The 21,553-nt window shown below is 42.7% G+C and overlaps 1 protein-coding gene and 1 long non-coding RNA gene across 2 annotated transcripts in view; one reads left to right on the top strand and one right to left on the bottom strand.

Moving 5' to 3' along the window:
* The window catches only part of ank2b (ankyrin 2b, neuronal), a 186,512-nt gene that overhangs the window by 151,639 nt on the left and 13,320 nt on the right, over positions 1 to 21,553 (bottom strand). The gene's annotated exons all lie outside the window — the stretch shown is intronic.
* LOC119027285 lies at positions 1,943 to 3,725 on the top strand. The gene is made up of 3 exons (XR_005077341.1): positions 1,943 to 2,133; positions 3,163 to 3,246; positions 3,706 to 3,725. It is a non-coding gene; the product is annotated as an uncharacterized LOC119027285 (long non-coding RNA).

Raw genomic sequence — 21,553 nt, forward strand, 5'->3', positions numbered from 1 at the left:
GCGTGCATAAAACGTCATTTTGGTTTCTGCTTCCTCTAAGTGATGTTTAATTTCCTCTTCAGATTTACCTCCCAACAGACGTGTGAGAGATCGATTAAGTCCATCAACCACCACCAGAAAGTTAGAAAAAATAAATGAAATTATTTAGTTTTTAGTATAATTATGAGTAGTATTGATAGTATGAAAATCAGTTTATGGGAATGTCTATCGATGTTTGTCAGATTAGACGGCTGCGTGTTTGTTGCTTGATATCATTATTGTTATTATTTTTCATGTTGGAAATTCTTGGTAAAAAAAAACTTTCACATATTTACATTAAAACAAAATGAATGTATATATACTGCAAATATCAACCGCTTAAAGTCATCACTACTTCTGATCCAACCCTAAACCTGATCTCATTCCAGTGGGTGAATGGCGCCCTCTTCAGTGTGTCTGCCAACATTACATGACCACAATTACTTTGTGTGTAACAGGAGACGTTCAAAGAGCTTTAAACATTGAGTACAGTTAACAGTGTTTGAAAAGGATGTTCTGTTAGGTACAGTATGGCTGATCTATGACCAGTAAACACGACTCAAAGTCTGCGGTTGATCCACCAGCAGGCTACAGTTCATTTAGCGTTCAGTGTGCTGTGTCCTCTTGCTCTCTGAACCTTCTCCACAGCATTCACACCTATTGTTCCTGTGACTGTATTATTCCTGGCGGCAGCTCACATGACACACCAATGTGTCAACGTGTCCCCACAGAGAGCAGTCGAGACATTTACTGTCCCTGTCACAAAGAGCACAGCTGACAGTCTGCCATAAATAAAAGTGTGCAGCAGAAGTCGGACCTGTGTTTGGAGCGGCAGCATGTGACCGGCGTCAGCTGGCTCTGACCTGCGGTCAGCTTACTGCAGCGCAGTCTGAGTGTTCAGACAGACAGAGTCACTTGTAAGATCGCCTTAGACTTGGTTGTAGGGGAAGCCAAGCAGAAACATAAGAGCTGCTATCAGCTGTAGTTCCTAGTAAAGGGCCACTCCGCTGAATTTAATATCAGATCCAGCCATGATCAGGACCACTCAGTCCTGTGGAAACACTTGTATAACAACCAATAACCCCCTGATAAGGTCATCTGGGTTATCTGCAGCAACTTTTACTCATTGGCTATAGATACAGAGACAACAGAAAGCCTGTATTACAAATTCATATTCGGCATCAATGATGCCCTTCTTCGTCTACATTTTTTCTCAGGAGTCTCACAAGTAGAGTCAACTTTTAGACTGCAAAGGCTGTTCTGATCTGTACAAAGCTGCATGTCGAAGGGGTCGATCTGATCATAAAGGGTCACTCCACCCATTTTCCACTTAAAGTGCATTAGCAGGTGTTGGGGTACACGACTGAACATGTGATAAAAGTAGTATAAAGCCTTTTAGTGGCTCCAGAGGAAGCTGCATGTAATCTGAGTGAAGTCACTCGGTGGCTCATTTGCATTGTTGGGTAATGGGGGCAACAGGTCAATGAAGGCACTCCACTGGTCCAACATTACACTCCTCTAACACTGTTGGACTCATTATGGACAGTTTAAAAACAAATAATCTAAACTGATCCATCAGAACAGCGATATCACCTCTTTGTTCCACACATTCGTCTTGCTTTTCAAAACCTGGTGCCTACATTGACCACAATGCAACTCATTTAGACGCCTGGAGGTGGACTGGAGATGATTTATCAAATTCTATGCAGCTTCCAAAAAAATGTCAGAAGAAAAACATCAAAGTCAAGGACACTTAAAAACAGCTCATGTTGACCGAGGTGCTGCGCAGACAAGTGTACCGCCTTAAATAGAAGGAACACGGACATAAACATCAGGGACACAGTCGTTTGACACAAACCCACAACACCTGTGCAAAGTCACAGGTCAAAAGTCAGCCCCATCAGGAGAACTCAAACACTAAGGATTAAAGGCACATTTTGAGACTGGATTCCAGGATTACAGGACACCTTTTAGTTCCAGTGGAGGAGGCAGTGTATTGTAGTGTATGTGGCACGACAGAGAGTGCGAGGTACTTAACAAGGGTGAAGTGCGTCTGACTTCATGCAAGGCCGAAGTCCACCAAAGATCTACAACCAACAGAGGATAATCTTAATGGTCTGACCTCCTGATCTTCCCTCTAGCACCACTAATGGGCAGATTACGCTACAACTTATTCAACAAGTTGCTCGCCATGGGGATCAACGCACACGGAATAATAATGACACAATAAGGGAAGTGAACAAGATGATTCAGAGGATCTCAGTACAGTGGCTGCTACGTCAAATATATATGAATTAATCACTAGGAAAATGTACCATTTGAGATGAACTGTATTTATACTGTCTGTGTGACTGACTGTCAGTACTGCCCCCAGCAGGGTACTTATCATCACATCAGTTATAGAGAGTCAGGATGGCACACACACACACACACACACATTCACACACATAAAACGGCTCTCGGAGGGCATCTTCATACAAAATCAATCCATCTGCTTAACAGCTTTACTCAAAGGGAACAGAGCACACACAGTGCACATTAACTTGTGTGTGTGTGTGTGTGTGTGTGTGTGTGTGTGTGTGTGTGTGTGTGTGTGTGTGTGTGTGTGCGTGTGTGTAAGTAGCAAAAGACAGACGGCACTCAGTCACAATAGATTTTCACGAGAGAGCAGGAGGTTTCTATGTAGACAACGAACTGAAGAGCTCTTTCGCGGTCCCCTGTGCCGCCCAAGTTTAAAGACAGTTGAGTCTGTGTAATGTACGACTCAATTAAAGCGCTAGCTCATACGGCGTCCGTGGAGAGCACGCAGCCTCAGCGCCTCGTTACGTCAAACTGAGTGATCGGCTCGAGATCAATAATTTATCAGTTGTCTAATAGATGTTGATATACTAGAACATTAACTGAGTAATCCAGCCACTGATATATGCAGACACCGACAGTATGCTATAAGAGTAGAACAATGGCACCATCCACATACAGACATATTCAATATAAACTTCACTTTCACTATGCTGTTCAGTCCGACACCAGGCTGGATTTTTCCCAAAAGAGAATGAAGGCCGAATTACTGCGCAAAAGAAGTACCTCTGCCATTGCCCAACCAAAACAGTTTGAGGCATTGTTCTCCCCGGTCACTGTCCCCAGGTAACAGTGGAACAACTGGAATAACTGTGGAAACTCTACAGTGCGAGAGAAAAACAACCCGCTGATGGAGTACGCAAAGACGAGGTAACACACAGAGGATTTGTGGATCGACACGAGGAAACAGCCACAGAGATGTCAGATGAATATGTGCCGAAAATGACATTATCCATAATTCTTTAAATCATAATGCAGAATTGTGGAGAGTTTCATGTTGAGGTGTATCAGATCAGGGTTTGAAGGTCAAACTGGGAGTGTTACAGTTGTGTGTTGCTTTGGACGTTAGCCAGGCTGCTAGCTGTAGCCTGTGTTTTGCAACAATGGCGCCAACAATAACACCGTACTTTCAGCCAGTTTGGTAGTAAATGCTTATACTTGATATTCTCAATGCAGGATTTTTACAAAGAATGGAGTATTTTTTTTTTATATTGCAGCATTGCTATGTTTACCTGTGTGTCTCAATACTTCCCCTACCACTTCCTCCATTTACAGCAAAACAGTTTAGCAGGTTGACTTTGGTCTAATTATAGATATGTTTTTTATCAGCACGGCACTGATGTCCAAAGACTCGCTGTCATCTGCTACTGTGTCAGAGAGTTAAGAACAGTCCAGCCTGCTCAGTATGAGTCGTAGTCTTCCGACAGTTCGAGTCAGCTCTCCGGTCGTAGCATTATAAAGTCTGTTTTTTCGTAGACAGCAAGGCTGTGCGTATGACAGGCCAGCCTGCTGCCACTGAGCCTCTCCAGACCGCTCCGCGCTAACTCAATACAGCGCACACACTAACTCAGTTTCGGACCATGAGAGGGGAAACTGTGCAGACAGGAGGGAAATCACCGCCGACATTTACACTGAAGACAGATCTCAGACATATCAGTGATTTACGACGCAGACCAGATCATCCGATGAGACAGGACGGCGGGCTGCTTCCGTCTCCACACAGAACACCACACATCATGATGCTATAAAGTCTCCGCTCACTCAGAGGCAAGGATGTCACATTACACCTGGACTCAGTGTTGGAGACAGAGCCCTGTTCGTTCCTGTGAAAGCTGCTCACTGGTGTTTTGAAGCCAAAAAAAAGCGTGACTTGCCGGCTATGGAAATACCTGGATCATCTGTTTTGCGGGTCCAGCAGAGTATGTGCACTAGAGACTTCATCTGACTGACTGGCTAACTTGATTAGAGATAAAATAATAACAATAGTAATGATAATAACTTTGTGAATGTTATTGGAGGTTATTCGAGGTGACGCTCAACAGAATGTATCCACCATTTTACAGCTCTTCTTTCACAATGTTATGTTACGTGAAAAAATATCTTGTAATTACACATTTTGGCCACTACAAGAACTGGCGCTCTTCACGAGGGCTTGTTCAGCAGTTAGTGCGATTGGCGGCTAGTTCTTCTTCCGTCAACAACTTCCTCATAAAGACCCCAACCAACAATGAATTCAACCCACTACTGACTTTACCCGTGTACGCAAAGTATGACGCTTCTCATTTCTCCGTCAGCCGCTGGACAAAAAGAAACAAAGGCCGGCGACCCAGTGAGATGTGAAGTGAGGTTACCTACGGTGGGCCTCCGGTCTGTGCACATCCACGCATGTCAACTTACCTAGGAGAGAAAAGAGACATGTGATAATTAGCTGAAAGTCATTTTGAGAATAAGGACATTACTAGGTTCAAACCTACATTCAACCTCTCGCCAGATTTTAGCGAGCTACTCCATCCTGTAAGATAGAATGCTAACGTGTTCAAACAATAAAGAAAGCATGTTGATGTTTAGCAGGTAGTTTACGTGTTGGCATGGTAACATATATGCATGTAATGAAAGACACAATTTTTTCCCATATGTATAAAAAATAAAGACAGACCAACCAACGGACATACCTTAAACCACACAGCTTTAAAAAAAATCAACTTTAGGGCAGCTTTAATCGTATCTCTAGGGATTATCCCCGACTCAGAGTTTAGTTTTGTAGCCTCTTTTTGCTCATTCTTCTTTTGTTTTGACTATCAATATTTATTCTCATCAACTAGCTGTTTTCAAGAGTTGGTGAAGACCAAACCACACTAAACAGAAAAGGGAATATCCCACATAGTTTCATCAGGTGGACACCTTTCACAGTGCTAACACTGCTGTGTCTCCTTGATGTGTAAATAAGTTACTGTTAGCTACACAGTCTTTATTGGCCTGTTGCTGAGTCAGTCTGGGCTAGCTTCGCTCCTGGTGAGAACAGCTAAACCCTTAGCTCAGCCGAACCACATCTTCCTTTAAGATGCAGTAGCGTGATTAAAAAGTGTCATTGTTGGCCCCCAAGCACAGAAAAAACAATCAGTGCAGCTTTGACGAGTTGTGTTAACAAGCCAGTCTGCAAAAATAAGTCAACATGATGTGAAAGACACTGTCACTTTCTGGGCAGGTCACTGCAGAGGCAGTCAGTGTTATTGAGCCTGCAGTGTCTCTAAGATCTACCTAGCTGCTAAATGTTATCCATCTTTAAACACACATAAAGCAGCCTGCCCTCCATTTTTTGCGCAAGTGTGTGTGTGTATAGATATATGATACATGATAGATCCAATTGTGACACTGAGGGGAAACAACACAGGCACGCTCCACTATCTGCTGATTCATCATTTACACTGTCACTGTCCTCTAACTGCTGAGTCATGCTAGTCTGCCTAGAAGGGGAACAACATGACGTGCCAGACAGACATCAGCCATAAGTTTATGTTGAACATCTCGATACTCCAAAAATATCCTGCTAGACTACATTTTAATTCATTAAAATTGAGTAACTCTCTTGACTGCTGGTCTGATTGGCTGCGGCTGATAGATGCTGACAGACGGATGGTTCATCAAACCGCCCGCCAAGTACTTTTTGAAAGTGCCTTCCCTTTTACGGAGGGAAAAAAAAAACAAAAAAAAAACTTTCTGCTGTGTCAGGTTGGCAGCACTCCCCAACACCTGGAAACATACGCTGATGTGGAAAAAAAAAACTGCTGGAGTTTTTGACTACTTCTGCAGGGTAACTACTTACAATAGCTGTCAAATAAATGCATTTAAGTGAAAAAGAAAACTATTGGATCTGAAATGTAGTGGAGTAGTAGGGAAGCATGTAGCGGCACAGGATGAGCACAGCACTTGAGTAAACGTACTTGCAACCCACAATTAGCACATCTCTATTGACAACTTGTTTCGGTTCAGCCATCATTTATACTGTATATTGGATTTACTATATACACAGCATGTTTTACACAGTGTACTCCAGTGAGGGCCTGAGTCAACAACAGCATGGAGATGAGCTCAACGTGGCATATGAGCCACTGCTGTTCACTGAGGTGCAGCTCCTCAACGTGGCAGTCTGGTGTAAAATGATAACGCAATACAGGATAATGACAGAGAGAGAGCTGGATCACTGGAGAGGCTTTAACAGCATTTGTAAATGCAATAATCTGCTTTCAGAGAATACAGCTGGTACAGCGTGGAAACATGAGAACTGCCCAGAGCAAGGAAGTGCATCACATCACGTCACTTACTTAATTACAGGGTCTTAGAATGTTTTAAGCGCACGCAACTGAGCTTCAAGAGATCGAACCTGATCTTTTAACTTATTCGAAGAACAATTACAAGAGTGATTGACCTCGCTCGTCAAAACCCTTAATGATGTGTCATATCAGATTGTGTGATGCTCTTTGGCTCATGAGGGAAAATTACCTCTTGCAATCATTATCCGAGGTACTGTCAGTCGCGATCAGTTCAGAACATTCCCACTGCTGCCGCAGAGGCCAGATAGAAATGTCAGTAAATATCAGCTGTCTGTCAACCACACACTGGGACAGTACGAAGCTGCGACGGGCACATGTTCTATCAGAAAATCTTCACATCCTGTTTGCTCAGTGATTCTCAGTGGGCCCTCATGCTTTAGTGTATTTATGGAAACTGGCTCTAACTTCAGATCTTTTTTCCTTGTCCGTGTCATGTTAAATTTGCAGAGATTTTTTTCTGTCAGCCAAATGCATGAGGATTAGCAATCAAATAAAGGCAATTTGAAGACATAATCTTAAATCTATGACTAAGAGACAAAACCAAGAATTTGATTAGTTTTTCTTTTTTTCTTTTTTATCAAGAGGTCGCAAAACGTTATCTGACAGGAGGAGAGATTCGAGATTGCTGTGCGACTTTTGGGATTAAAAAAGGGCTTTATCTTCACTCCTGTTTATCAACCTGACTGCAGAAGTGCTGAGTTCAGTCGGAGGTTCACCTGAGTTCAAACACACAGACACACCCTCCGTGTATGCCATTGGTCGCAAGCTTCTGGCTAATGTACAGTAATTAAGCTGTAATGGGTGAATAAACATTTGTGTGAGTAATGCCAGGCAACCACCATTGTTGATGATCTACCTGATGTAATTCCTCACTCTCTGACTCTCGACTCGCTCCTGGAAGTTATAGGCGACCAAATGAATACGTCAAGGAAACTTACATGGATTTTTCTCTGGTTTGAACCTTGTTGGAAACATCAGGGTTAATGTAAATAGGTCTAAACCTTTTAAACAGTTTAAAGCCATGAGAAAGTTTAATTGGCTTTAATTGACTTACACAAGAGCTGTGAATGGAACACAGCAGCTCCACAATCAGTTTTTGAAATCCAGAGATCTCCAGAAAGCATGAACTGGAATGAAATCGGTCTTTGAGACCTTTGCTGTTGGTCGTTACTGAGGACTGGCCCACTTGCTGGACTCGCGGAGTCACTGATATAACTGTTTTCCGGTTATTAGTCAGTCCCCATGCGTTTCCATGGAATCCGACATGAGAAAAAGTTGTGTTTGTTTATGAGAGCTTATTGCCAACACAGCAACAATCATTTCATTTTGTTGGTATAATCATCTCCGAGACATGCAGTCAGTCACAACCCTCAACACATGGGCCGATTTATTGTATTTGCTTCATGACTCCCAAATGAAAGCAAGAGCAGACTCCGTTCAAGCAACTATTTAAGCAGGAGAGCTGGAGAGTGCGAGCTTAACTGCATTTGCGGCATGACAGCGATGCGGTCAGGATCGAGATTCTTGTGCCGATTACGCAACGGTGAAAACACAACATAAATTACAGATCACTTGGCTGGACATTCAAGAAAAACAGCTCCCTTGGAATCAACAGTTATACTGTACATAACCACGGCTACTGAGTGAGCAGGTGATGTATGCTGTCACAATATAAAGCACACACAACACACACACACACCGCTGCGCTGAACGAGGCCAGCAGCGGCATCGACGCACAGGTCAAAGGTCGCACTGTTTCTTTACTGACTATGTTCTGCCTTTGTCTCGCCCTTCTTTGTTTCCCTGACATGATAGATGGACTCCTGTTTCAGGGGGCTCGCCATACTATTGAGAAAGACCGTTTGGAAAAGAGGTGAAAACAAAAAGTGATTTAGTCAAGCTGAGGGGAGAGGGATAGAGAATCCTTTGAGAAGTTTTTTTTTTTTTTTTTTTTGTGAAAGAAACAGAAAACATCAGTGGACGGAGCGTTCTCGCTCGGTTCCCCTCACAACCTTTCTTGTTTCTTTGAGCGTAAAAACTGAGCTGAAGCCGCAGCTTTTACATTAACTCACCGGACCACTGGCAGATCATATATTTCCCAGACTGGAAGAGAAGGGAAGGAGGATAAGATTTAGCTTTAAATGCCGGGCTTTTGATGCCCAGGGTTGGTGGCTTGTTTTTGTGTCTTTGTCATCTGGTTGCATGCTCCCACTAAAGAAAATGATGCCCATTTGAAAGTAAAAAGCATCAGTCTGGTGTGCTTTGAGGGCAAAATTGATTGGGCAATATCATAACACTTGACTTAATATCATATCAGTGGCACCAGACACTGAAAATTTGTGCTTTTTTCAGTTTCAGTTTTCAGTGCTTGGCAATGAAGTAGTGCTATTTATATATATATTCGGTGGTATTTCTTGACAAACACATTTTCATCATTGGCGCAATTACTTTGCCACACACTGCATCAGTTACCCACGTTTAAGTACACAAACTACAGAAATAATGTCAACAAATGCAACTGTATTTTTTATTTATTTATTTTTTTACTTTGCTGCAATTGAACTGTAGGGATCATACAGTTCAACTGGCCGGTATATCCAGTGATTTTGCCGGGATTCTTCTTTGATAGCACTGTCAGGTTGTTATCAGAGCAGAGCCACACCTCACCTGCTGCAAACCATGAAGGGGGGGGAGAAACAAGAGCCCACCACCACCGCCACACACCGCTGTATTTTTAGAGTTTGGGTTTTTTTTTTTTTTTTTTTTTCTCTTTGATAAGACAAAAACAAGGACACCTTCCTCCAGGGAGAAGACGTCTCTTTTGCAGATATAAAAAGCAAAGGCTTCTGGAAATCTTCTTTCATACTACACTTGTGGAAATTGATCCAGCAGCATAACGACGACATCACTGCTGTAACTGAAGACATGACTCCTCCTTGGGTTACAAACACATATTCAGGAGATATGGGGTTTGCAGCAGCAACTGTTTCATTTATTTGGAATAATTAATGGCATGCTTTGTCTCTTCTTAATGTTCTTTTACATATTACTGCAGTGTGAAACTGCTTGGCTATAGAGTGTAGCAACCAATCTGGAGCTTCATATATATTGATATATAATGATTGGGAGAGCAAAAGATGACACTGATGGATGGGTCTGTATTAAGAGGGGCATTAGGGCAATGATCTTTCATATTGATCTGAGCGTAGTGGCAACTGGAACTGGAACTTCCACAGTAAGACTTTTCTTTTCATGTGCATATCACCAAAACAGCCTACTGGGCAGCGCTGTTATCAGTGGCTCAAATCTGGGGGGGAAAAAAAAAACAATCAAACAGAGAGCAAAATCCATGGAGCCTGTGCCACGCGAGGTCATTTTTAAAATTTTAATCTCACTTCAGTCCACATGCTCCTTCCAAAGCTACAATCGCTGCAAATGTGCATTCACGGATTCCAGAAATGACGGATGGCATTGAAAATTCAAGGGCAATTCAAGCACATTTTCTTACGTGGCAAGATTACATTGCATATCAATGCCAGGTGATGTGAATTACACAAACCCTGCAAGTTTTCAGGTTACATTTGTTTCATCTTTAGAGGCAAGTTTGAGTGTGTCAAGAGCTCTTGCCGAGTGGTGTCTGGAGGGCCGAGTGGAGCAGGCAGGCAGAATTGCCAAGGAGGGCTCAGGGATTACTTTTTAACTTTTGGATGGATTCATCCTCACTCCTGTTTATCAACCTGACTGCAGCAGTGTTCCCACTGGGAGTTTAACAGGTAGTATATTGTTGGTATGAATTAAGCAAGGTGGGCTATGGGCTAAAACTGGCACCATCTTTGTTCTACAATTTCTTAGCGGATTTGTGGATTATTCCAAATTATGGTATCTCGATTCATGCTTGAGTCTTAGAATATGTGTACTGAGTCATGACTCAGAGAAGAAGGAATGCACTATGCTTTTAGATTTTGATTCAGGTTTCTTTTTTTTAATCTGACAACTGCATCGTGGTGTGGAGTACAAACACAAAACAAAACCATTAAACAATATTGATCAAGTACCTTGGCTGATACAGCCAAAGCTGCCGGCTGTGCTGGCGAGAAGGCCAACATCGTCAAACGACTTCCTGTCACCTCACACAGAATCCTGCCTCACATCTCTCCCTACAGTTGGGAATCAAATTAAAGCACAAATCACGGACTTTGTGTCTAAAGGGAATACCAACAAGTTAATCTGACATCCAACTACAAACTCCTGTCCAAAAATCATTTCATACAAATGGCATTCATTTAACCTAACCCTAACCCTATCCTAAGTAAAGTTTGGTAGGAGCCTAAAACTACACCTAGCCCGGCCTAACCAGTCTAAACCTGCCTGGTCCCGTCCAGTCCGAGACAGAGCTGTATTTTTGCCTTTTTCATTCATAATAGATGGCGGCTCACAAGGCTAATGCGCAGACATTCACAACACTCAGCCTCTCCCCCACTGAACACTGTGATCTACAAGGCAATACATGGAACAGAATGACTGTCACACTCAGAGAGACATCAACACATGACATTTGAAAACAACAACAACGAAGCATAGCATCTATAGAATCTGAGCAAAATGGATTTTTATTAAGCAGAATCTATCGGCATCTAGTAGTTAGTGCTCTATTGATACCGTATCGGCTGAACCTTTCTTTTCCTTTTGTAAAACATTGTATTTCTATTGTTTTTCTTATATTAGACTGTCGTGTTAACATTCTGCTCATGTCACTTGGTATCAAACAAGACAGCAATAGAGAAGGGGCAGAAGGGGAAATAGTAAACTTTCTGTCAGCTCACGTCTGATGCGATGAAGTTTGGGTCTACACAGATACTGTAGACAGGCGACAGCATTATCGTTCCTTTAGTCATCACAGAAGCGGCGGGAGCATTGCGAGACTAAAAATAAAGCTGTGGGGAAGCAATTGCACAATTTCTTTGATAGGAGTGGATCAGAGAAAAAGAAAGAAAAGGAGTAGCTACTGTGAGTACATAACACGACCGGCTAACATAAAGTAAATCTGGTATTTAGGGCTCAACAGGGAAAAAAGAATAGAAATAAACTGTACCTGGCGCATTGGATATAGTGTAACAACATTTGGATTGAGACACACGCCTCCTTAGTTCCCGTGTGTCGTACTTTCAACGACACACTCGCATAGTAGTGACCTCCCATACCCTATATTTCGTCAGCAGTTTCCCACATTGTCACAAATTCAAACATTTTGCCTCTGCCGGACGTAGTTAAGCACAGTTGGGGCAGTTTAACAGGGAGCGAGGAAGTGAGACAGCAGCAGAATCTGAGGACAACAGAGGAAGCTTTGAAGGGAAATTATTTGAGCTTCTGAGTGAACAGCATTGTATGATGTGTCCATCACTCTCATCACAAGTATACAGTAATAACCTTCGAGGACTGCTGTGTAATGTCTAAGGGCCTGTCACAAGATTAAGTAACACCAACTGTACATCTGTGGAATTAACTATTTTTTCTGGGTTAGCAGGCTAGTTAGCTCAAATATCTATTCTAAATGGCAAGCATAAGCGTGGGATAGTTTTGTGCCACAGGGGACAGTGGACTACATTAAAGGACTCTGAAGAAATGTGAGATTAATCTGGTGTTTAACTCCATGTTCACAGCATCCCAGCACCAGTGTGTCACCGCCTGTGCTGCCGGACTGTCTGCTTTGTACATTAACAGATGAAGTGACGTAGACCACAGTGTCTATTTGTTGTTCACGCGTAAGAAAGACATGACACTGAGACAGTGCACCTGGCCTGACAGGCAGCTATCTGTCCCAAAACAAAGTGATTTTGTCTTGACTGCGACAAATGGATCAAAAGGACGCTGAAATAACAACATCATAATGCCGCTTTGCAAAAAGCCAGAATTCATGCTTCACCTGGTCTGTCAGCTAGATGACAGGCAAACAACTTTTAAAATGCAGGTTCCCTGAATGGAGTTTCGGATTGATCAAGGCTATGCTGTGCTGAGACATATTTCAGTGACTTACCAGTAGGGCTGCAGGGTATGGATAAAAAGTGACACTGCGATTATTTTGACAGATAAAGCGATTGCGACACAATTCATGATTATTACGGATGATTACATATTATATCACAATTTTCATTGTCACTGAAAAACTAGTAAAACCATGATGATGTAGCATTTCTCCTGGTCCCTGCCAAACATACACGTTTTATTATACCTGGAGAACAAGCTTTGTAGGCCAGAGCATCTCTGCTGCACTACATTACAGCACACATTTTTATTGCATTTAGTCATATTGCAATTTAGATTATTTTGCCAATAATTGTGCAGCCCTACTTACAAGGTAGTCCAACTTACTCGCTAACTTTCCTCCACACCACCTCCATCTCCTCCATTGCTGTCAGCGACATTAAAGTTGGGACATTGATGTCAGCGTCGGTAGGCTTTCATAACACAGCGTCAAACAAAATCCACCCTGAGTTTAATATTTCTAACTCAAGCGAATTTGCACCACATTATTTTAGTCGAGTGCTAGTTAGCCGCTAGCTGTTGGGCAGCAGAGTCCATCTGTGTTTTTGGCTTGGGGAGCAACCAGCTAAAATGAGCTAATAGCTTACAGCTAATATAGCTAATTAAGCTAACAGCACTAACAGCTTCCAGCTAATGAGAAAAAAAAGAACAAACAGCTAATGGAGCTAATAGCTTATAGCTAATTTCTGCTTAAACAGTGAACTACAGTTTAAGGTGGCCACACCACAAATTTACAATGAATAAAGGGTAGCAACATTTTGGAGGATAAAGTAGTCTGAATGAAGTCCATCTACAGTATCTCTGAAGCTAAGCCCGAGTGTACTGACTATGTCGCCAAGCTTCTACAATCACACACTTCCAAAAGACGTGCAGCTAAATATCCCTGTCCTACTTCCTGGCGACAGGGCCGTCCCACATTGGATAATCACAAGAAGGATAGAACAACTTGTTCTGTTCCCTGTCAAGGAATTCACAACACTGTTAATACAAAATCTATGCACATTAAATGTGCCATAGCTGTTCCTTAGATTCATTTTTTCGTTTTTCATTTTCTTTTGGAAATGTTTTCTAAAGTTAATCTGTTGATGTATGTCTGGGAGATTAATTTTTCGATTTCGTCTCAGCTTTTTTTTTTTAATAATGGAGAAGAGGGGAAGAGAGGAGGGGAGAAAAACAGCTGAGTCATTCTAATGAGGCTTTAAAGTCACACAGGACGTACTTAAAAATGAGGAGAAAAGACCAAAACAGCCCCAAATCTGGGTCTTACGCTCCGGGACAGGGAGTTCTAACTTGTTTCAAGTAAGATTAGGGTAAGGTGTCGGACTCAGGTCACACTGAGTACCATTTACAGTTCAACAATGGCAGGATGGGACGCTTCTTGTTTTACAAGACTCTTGCTGGAAGATTTGGAACACTGGGAGGAGTCCATTGTATGCTTTTAACATACAACTCCTCCATCCACATACATGGCTGTGGTTCGGGTGTGTGAAAGGTCTCCACGTCTTCAGGAAAAATGATTGGGGAGCGGAGAGTGTTTCCCATCGACTGACCTTTCCTCTGCCGGTCTGTCTTCAACGAGCCAATGGTAAAAAGTGGTAAAACTCCCCCCTGCCTTCAACATTCCTTGACTCGTTGCCCCGTCTGCCAGCTTCTGGCACTTTAACGACTTCCTTCAAACTGTACCACAGTGGCAACACTTCACCAGTAACTCCACCATCATTATTTCCAGCTTCACAGCCCAGTGAAACTTGGACATTCTCCCCCTTCCACATGGAAAATACCAGAGCGGAGCAGCTCTCAGCGTACGGACATCAGGGATGATTTTGGGGGCAACCTGAGGCAGATTTGATCGAGATTAATAATTGTGATTCAAATCCGATTGCTGTTAAAGCTGCACACTAGTGACATTCACACAAGGAAAAGTCACAGGCCGACAGATTCCATCAGCTCTGCAGGTTTTGGCCTCTTTTAGCTTATTGTTTTGGCAGCCAGTTATCACTTGCAACATCTCAAATAGAGCAGCCTTGAAGCGCCCCTCTACCGCAGTAGTATAAAGAGTGAGAAACGTCAGCGTCAGAACAAGATCTGCCTGATCTGTTACTAGTTAATAAGTTAGCTATTATTGCTAACTCGTACCCGATGTAGAGGGGCAGGTAAAGCATCATGACTTTGTTATCATAGCCAACAGCGTTCATGTTCCAAGGGAGGATTTTCTCGATGGGAACGATGGCCAAAACTATGAAGAACGATGAATAATTACGTTTCAAGGACATCAATTAAGTCACAGTTGTTGCCTTGGCTGGACGAGAAATATATCATAAGATGACTGAATGTTTGGAGGTCGCTGTCGGATGCAAAGCCAATTTTCTCCCTTACAGAGAGCAGATGATTAACAGCAGTGTCTGTTTATCAGCCGGCAGCACAGTTTGGGGCACGGCGGTGGATCAGACGCCCAGAGCTCTGTGTCCTCATCCGAAATCACAGCCAAACAGAGCTGCCACACCGTTTATCCTCATCTCGCCGAGGTCACCAAAGGTCAGACACACCGAAACACACCTGCAGTCTAAATACATCAAGGGCACAGACACGGTCCTCACATCCACTCGCGCTGAATACAAATCAATGTACCCTCACATAAACAAACGCCGGCAGTGAGGAGTCACTGCATCCTGGCTTCGAATCCTTCGAATCCTATCCGTTGCGATTTTTCTGACCAAGACTGCAAGTCCAGCTTCAGTTCGACGTTCACTATGTGCGAGATTTAAAACACGTGATGGAGCATTACCGCATTGAAATACCATCAAAACAAATTGAAATAGAAACAACTGATCTATATTCCTTTTCTATGAAAAGACGAGAACTTGCTGCTAAAAAAAAAAAAAGGGCCACGTCTGATTGGTGGGCATGATTGGTACACGAGGAGCAGGGGCGCTTCTGATTGGAGAGCATGCCCCTCGCACCAGACGGCATGAATTTGTAAAACCACTGATGCACGTGTTTAAACGTGGGTCAGACGCACATCCCAAAATTGCAAAATTAATCAAGTTAATTACTTAAGTGTTTGAATCAACCCTTTTGTTTGACGTAAATGTAGGTTTGTATTTATGTGTCACATATGTGGATGTACTTATAAACAGTGTTGGGGCGGTTCCTCAAAAAAAAGTTTAAATTACACATTACTGACACGCATTACTTTGCTTGTTTCAGCCCTTCGGATTGAAATGATTTTACACTACTTGGTACATTATGATGCACTGTCCAATTATTCCCAGTTAAGAGTTTGATACATGCCTACATATCGGCCGAATACGCAACATCTTTCTTTATGTTCTTTCACAGCAAAGTTTGGTGAAAACCAGCACAGACACAGTAAGATGTTGTGCGCAGCAGACGATAACAGCTATAATATAAAACTATGTCAATATATAAAACAGTATAAAGAGGTTGGCACCTGGGAGAAAATCTAATTTTCTCAAAATAATACAGCCTATCAATAAATATAAAGTACAAGACTGGCCCTCCTCATACCCGATTAGATGGTGTTAACTGACAGACAGGAAAAGCCGTGTTTAAATGGCATATGAACTGCACAAAGTTCCTCAAAATGCTGGCTCATCGCACCCTGGCTTTATAGAGGATAAATCCAGCTCATTTGACGTGTTCATCACTAAAGCAGTGGTTATCCCTCATGGGTCTGTCAAATTAATATGCGTAATGTGAAAGGTGGCGCTCACTAAGGCAGAATTATCACCATCTTTCGCAGTTCCCCTCAGCCCAACTGTTTTTATTTTCATTTTTCAGCACCTCACTTTGTTTTCACAGCCTGAATCTTCACTGTTTTAGGTCTAATGTATATAAATACATCCATATATTTAAGAATATATGACGCATATATTCATACTGCTCAAATAATTTGAGTGCAACAGATTTCAGATTACAGCGTAGAGCGTATACATCGTCATTGATGAATTTTATTCATGTATCAGCATTAGCCCCCTTCAGAACTGTAACTTACACCGACTATCGCACACACACACACCTCGGCACAGTTTCAGTGCTGCTCTACTGAGATCAGCTCTGACACAACTGCTGGCAAATATACGTCAGTCATTAAAAACCCATCGGCGTATTGGCTCACTGACATCCAGGATTATGAACCCAGGCGCACGCCCGTGACATCAACACACATTTTTCGAATGTTTAGATCTGTTTTTTTTTTTTTATTTTTTTTTTTTTCCCCAACCCATCCAAGATCTTCGCCACTGCATGTAAAATTAATAAATCTAACAGGAGGAATCCAGTCTGGGTCCACATCCAGTTTCCTAAACCTCCTTTGCTGCTGTTTGTGAAAGGCAGCTTCCGGCGCTGTCAGGCCAGAGCAGAGACACATTCCTGGCAGACAGAAGCTCCACTGCTTTAGATGCTTCGGGATCACTGCAGCTGTATTCATTCAAGCGCTAAAGGATGAAGGTATAAGGTGTTATTACAACAGGCTAATGCAGGGCAATTCCCCGAGGGAGAATCACATCTCCCTCTACTTCGATACCTCAGCGAACCTCAACATTTATTAGGCTTTTATTTGTGGGAGCAGCTACAGGACACAAGTCCTCTGTGAGGTTTTAATGCTCATTGTGCAGAAATCATGAGGTGAATTAAAGTTAATGTCCAACATGTGTTTTTGATTCAAAGCAGCAAAGGGCGGCACCACAAGTCTAACTGGGTGTTCAGACAGAATACAAGGGGAATTTTAGAGGCTTCGCGATCGAATAGGAAGTAGAACACAACACAAAAACGTGATTAGACGCACAAGTTTGACCAGGGAGCTGCTAACTGACGCCAAGACGTGTCCGTGTTACTTTGTGAAATTTGTAAATGCGTGCTTGTCTTTATGAACAAACAGGAGAAAGGTACATTTACATTTACATTTACATTCAGGGCATTTTGCCGATGTTTTTGTCCAAAGCGACTTACATTGAGTACATTTGTCACAAGTTGAGCTTTAAGTCTTTTCCAATTTCGTCAAGTCATGTGACCAGAATGATCTTTGAAGGGAAACTGATTAGTCGTTAAGTTTGAGGATTTTTTAATGATCAAATTAACACTTAATTCCTCTGCCAACTACCACAATTAATTATCATTATTATGGCAAAAATAAACTGTATGTGTTTTTTTTTTTCATTATTATTTCTAGGGCCTGGACTTAGATCCTTCTTCTGGATTTTGCTCTGTTTAATTTCATTTTTGCAAATTGTCTATATCAAGACATGATAGGATGTTAAACTGGGGCTTGTTTGAAAAAATGAATGGTCCAAGTAAAAGAACGAATAATCGAGGTTGAATACTGACACCAACACACTTTCCAGATATATTATTTGGGCAAAAATACATTCATTTTTTCCATCCGAAGTCTTTTTTAATTGAACAAAAGAAGCTATCAAATGAGTCGTATTGCTGACAGTCACCTACTCCACCTTTCCTCTCATCTCGCTCTCTGAGACTGGAGCCCTGTCCCAGCTGAGAGGCAGCCCATCAAAAACAGTAAAGGATTTTTTTTTTTTTTTTTTTCTCTCAGCATACTGAGCCTCTTTCCCTTCAAACCGCCTGACTGAGAATGGCAACACAGAGTAAGACCAAAGAAATGTCAGGCATGAGAGAATGAGAGCTAGAAAAAAAAAAAAAAAAAATGGCATGTGCTTCTAATTTCCGACTTTCTGAGAAATGAGAACCCGATACGGTAAAGGCTGATTTTTCGTGATCAGTCTATTTGTTTGTCGTGTCAAACAAATGAAGACAAAAGTGTCTCCACCTTAATATGAAAACCCCCGAAAATCCCGAGAGGGACGGCGAAAGCCGAGAGAGAAAGAGAGAGAGAGAGAGAGACTGTTTCACCCAACAATCTGTCTCTCCGGGCAGGGCTCCAGACTCAGGACTCAAACCAAAAGATCCATGTACACATGGTCATGAGAAGCACACACATGCAATCTGTGCTAGGTGAGGAGAGATGATTGGATTAGAGCCCCCCCCTGCTAAAGAAACGTCAGGCAGTCAGCACACCTCCACTTTTACTGCTGCCAAAATGTGGAGGTCCGGCTGTGTCAAAATGAAATGAGGAATCAGAGGCGATGTGAAGGTATAATGGTGGATGGGGAGGACGAGTCGCCTCGCTGGACAGATTTCCGGGGTGGATGTCAGCACATAGCCCATGCTGTTTAAAGCAGCTCCAAATACCTTCTTAAAGGACCAGGTCGACCAAAAAGTTCAATCCAGCCGTTAATCCTCCCCCACAGCCCCGAGATTCCCCAAACTGAATTGAAAAGAATCCTATGTAAACACACATTTGTGTGTATTTATGCAATTTTGACTCCCGTGTGAATCCATACATGACAAGACTTTAACACAACAAATCACAGACTCACTTTTACCAGGCTAAACAGATTTTTTTGTAACAGGGATAAAATAAATTGGAAACCTCTCCCACACACACACACACACACACACACCCACACACACAGCGAATTGTTGTAAAGTGTATCGGGGGGTAATTATCTTTTAGCGAGGCATCCAGACCATTACATCAGTTTGACCGTATTGACACGACAGCTGCAACTACACAGCCGCAGACGAGAGCCAGGGCTGCGCAAGTATGTGGACGCCTGAGCTGATTTAACGCGCAGCGAAGAGTGTCGACACACACGACGCGCATGCACACAACAAGGCCTGCAGAGACACCGACGGCTTCAGATCTGCACGCTAGTCCGTGAAGGAGGGGGGTTTGTACAAAGAGACGATTGGACAGCGAACATGTTATTGAACTAATGATACGTCAGGTCAGGACGGGTTGAAAGCAAAACACGTGTCCTTATGTAAAGGCTGAGTAAAGTCAGCACTCTGTCAGCATGTCAGCGCGGAGCAACACGGCACTCCTCGATTAGGACTGACATGACCTGTGGACATCCAGGGTTTCAGATCCCGTGTCAGTCAGCAACGTACGGCAGTAATCGGTGAAGTGAACCACAATTGTTGTCTGTTTGACACTTGTGTCACCTTGTGAGTCATGGTCTCAAAAATCCATCTCTCCAGGCTTCAGGCTATGCCCGTGTCCAAACCACAGGGGTTTGAACCGATCAGCCATCCTGTGAGGGACTACTGGCAGCTACAGGCGAGGTTTAGATGCGAGGACCAGCAACCGGCTCCTCCAGAGGTTAGCGCGGCTGCTTTAGCATCAGTTCTGACAGAACTGAGGAGAGCGAAGAACAACACTGTGGGATTTTCTCCATGGAAAAGACGATTTCGCTCCATTTTTGACTGACCTCAGTAAGAGTTTGATTACCAACTGTTCCATTGGTGGTAGGGCCCTATGACAATATAATACTGTTAATTGATCTGATCACTTGTGCCCATGACAGACAGTGATAGACCGATAGTGATAGTGATAACCTGCCGAGTATCTTTCTGATGGTGCCTGTCCGTTTCCAAACTGTTTCCAAGGATGACTTCCTGCCTGGTTCTGTAAAAAAAAAACATGCGGCTCGTGCTTGGGGTGTCTGGGTTTGTGTTGTTTCATAAAGCCAGAGACAACGTCCTAATATGTCTTTTTTTCCCACAGCTAAAAGCTATTCACTTTTACTGTCATAGGGGAGGAAAGACATAAGAAAATATTCACGTTTGAGAAGCTGAAATCGGAGAAATCTGACTGAACGAACACTTGTACAAATGTAAATACAAGTAAAATATGTTGAGGTTTTATACCCAGCCTTATGTGTTAATAGTCTGAATAGCTTAGTACAAAACAACCATCAGTCGATCAAGAGAGAATGGTTGATAACTACTTGGATAATCTTAGTTTTTAGTCATTTTTCCATGAAGAACATCAACCATTGTCTGGTTCCAGCTTCTTAAATGTGACAATCTTTGTCAGCTATGACAGTAAATGAAGAGACTTTGGGTTGGGCAAAAGAAGCAATTTGAAGACCTGTTTTCATGTTACTTCTTTAGACATTTTATAGACTAAACAATTCATTTAATTGGTGGGAGAATCGATGATGAAAATAATAATTACTTGCAGGCCCGCACGGAGGCTCCTCAAACAAAAAAAGCACACATGAGATGTGATCAAACCAATACAACAAGAAGGAAAAAAACAAACAAAAAAACAACAGCTAACGTTACGGCCACTATGGACATGACATCCAAAGATTGGTATGAAAGCACACAGTCGCACCACTCCCGCGGGCTGACGTGCCAAATGATGTAACAGATTGTTACGCTGCACACTAGGGTGGAGGCATTAAAAGCCAAGAATGGAGAAAACAGCCAGCAACGGCCTGAAACCATTTCCCAAAAGACTATCTGATCCGTCTTGTTAAGCGTTTGTCCTCTATTAGTGACTGAGTGTGAGTCGTCTGCATCAGAAACTATACCATACATCTGGCAGAGCAGCGGCACCCAACCTAAGCCTTGAGCGAAAAAAACCCAGCCTGGCTTAGCGCCGCTAAAATGCTAATCTAATTTCAGCTCAGAATATTCCATCATGGGATTAGAGCACACAGCCACGCTGGGGGGGAGTGCCAAGCCTGAGCCATTTTTTATTTTTAAGAAGCTGCGATAGCGTGAGTCCCCCACCCTTTCCGTTTTGCTTTGTTGTGTGTACTACACTATACTACACACTCTAACCAAGATTTGTAAGAGCAGTTTGGCATGTAACATGTCATGCAGGGTAACGAAAGAATAAAAGTGGATTAAATGAACGGTCCGGGTCAGGTTCACCTCGGGGGGGCTCAGCCACAGCCTCACCCAGGCACACC

This window comes from Acanthopagrus latus, chromosome 10 (genome assembly GCF_904848185.1).
Source record: "Acanthopagrus latus isolate v.2019 chromosome 10, fAcaLat1.1, whole genome shotgun sequence".
Lineage (NCBI taxonomy): Eukaryota > Metazoa > Chordata > Actinopteri > Spariformes > Sparidae > Acanthopagrus > Acanthopagrus latus.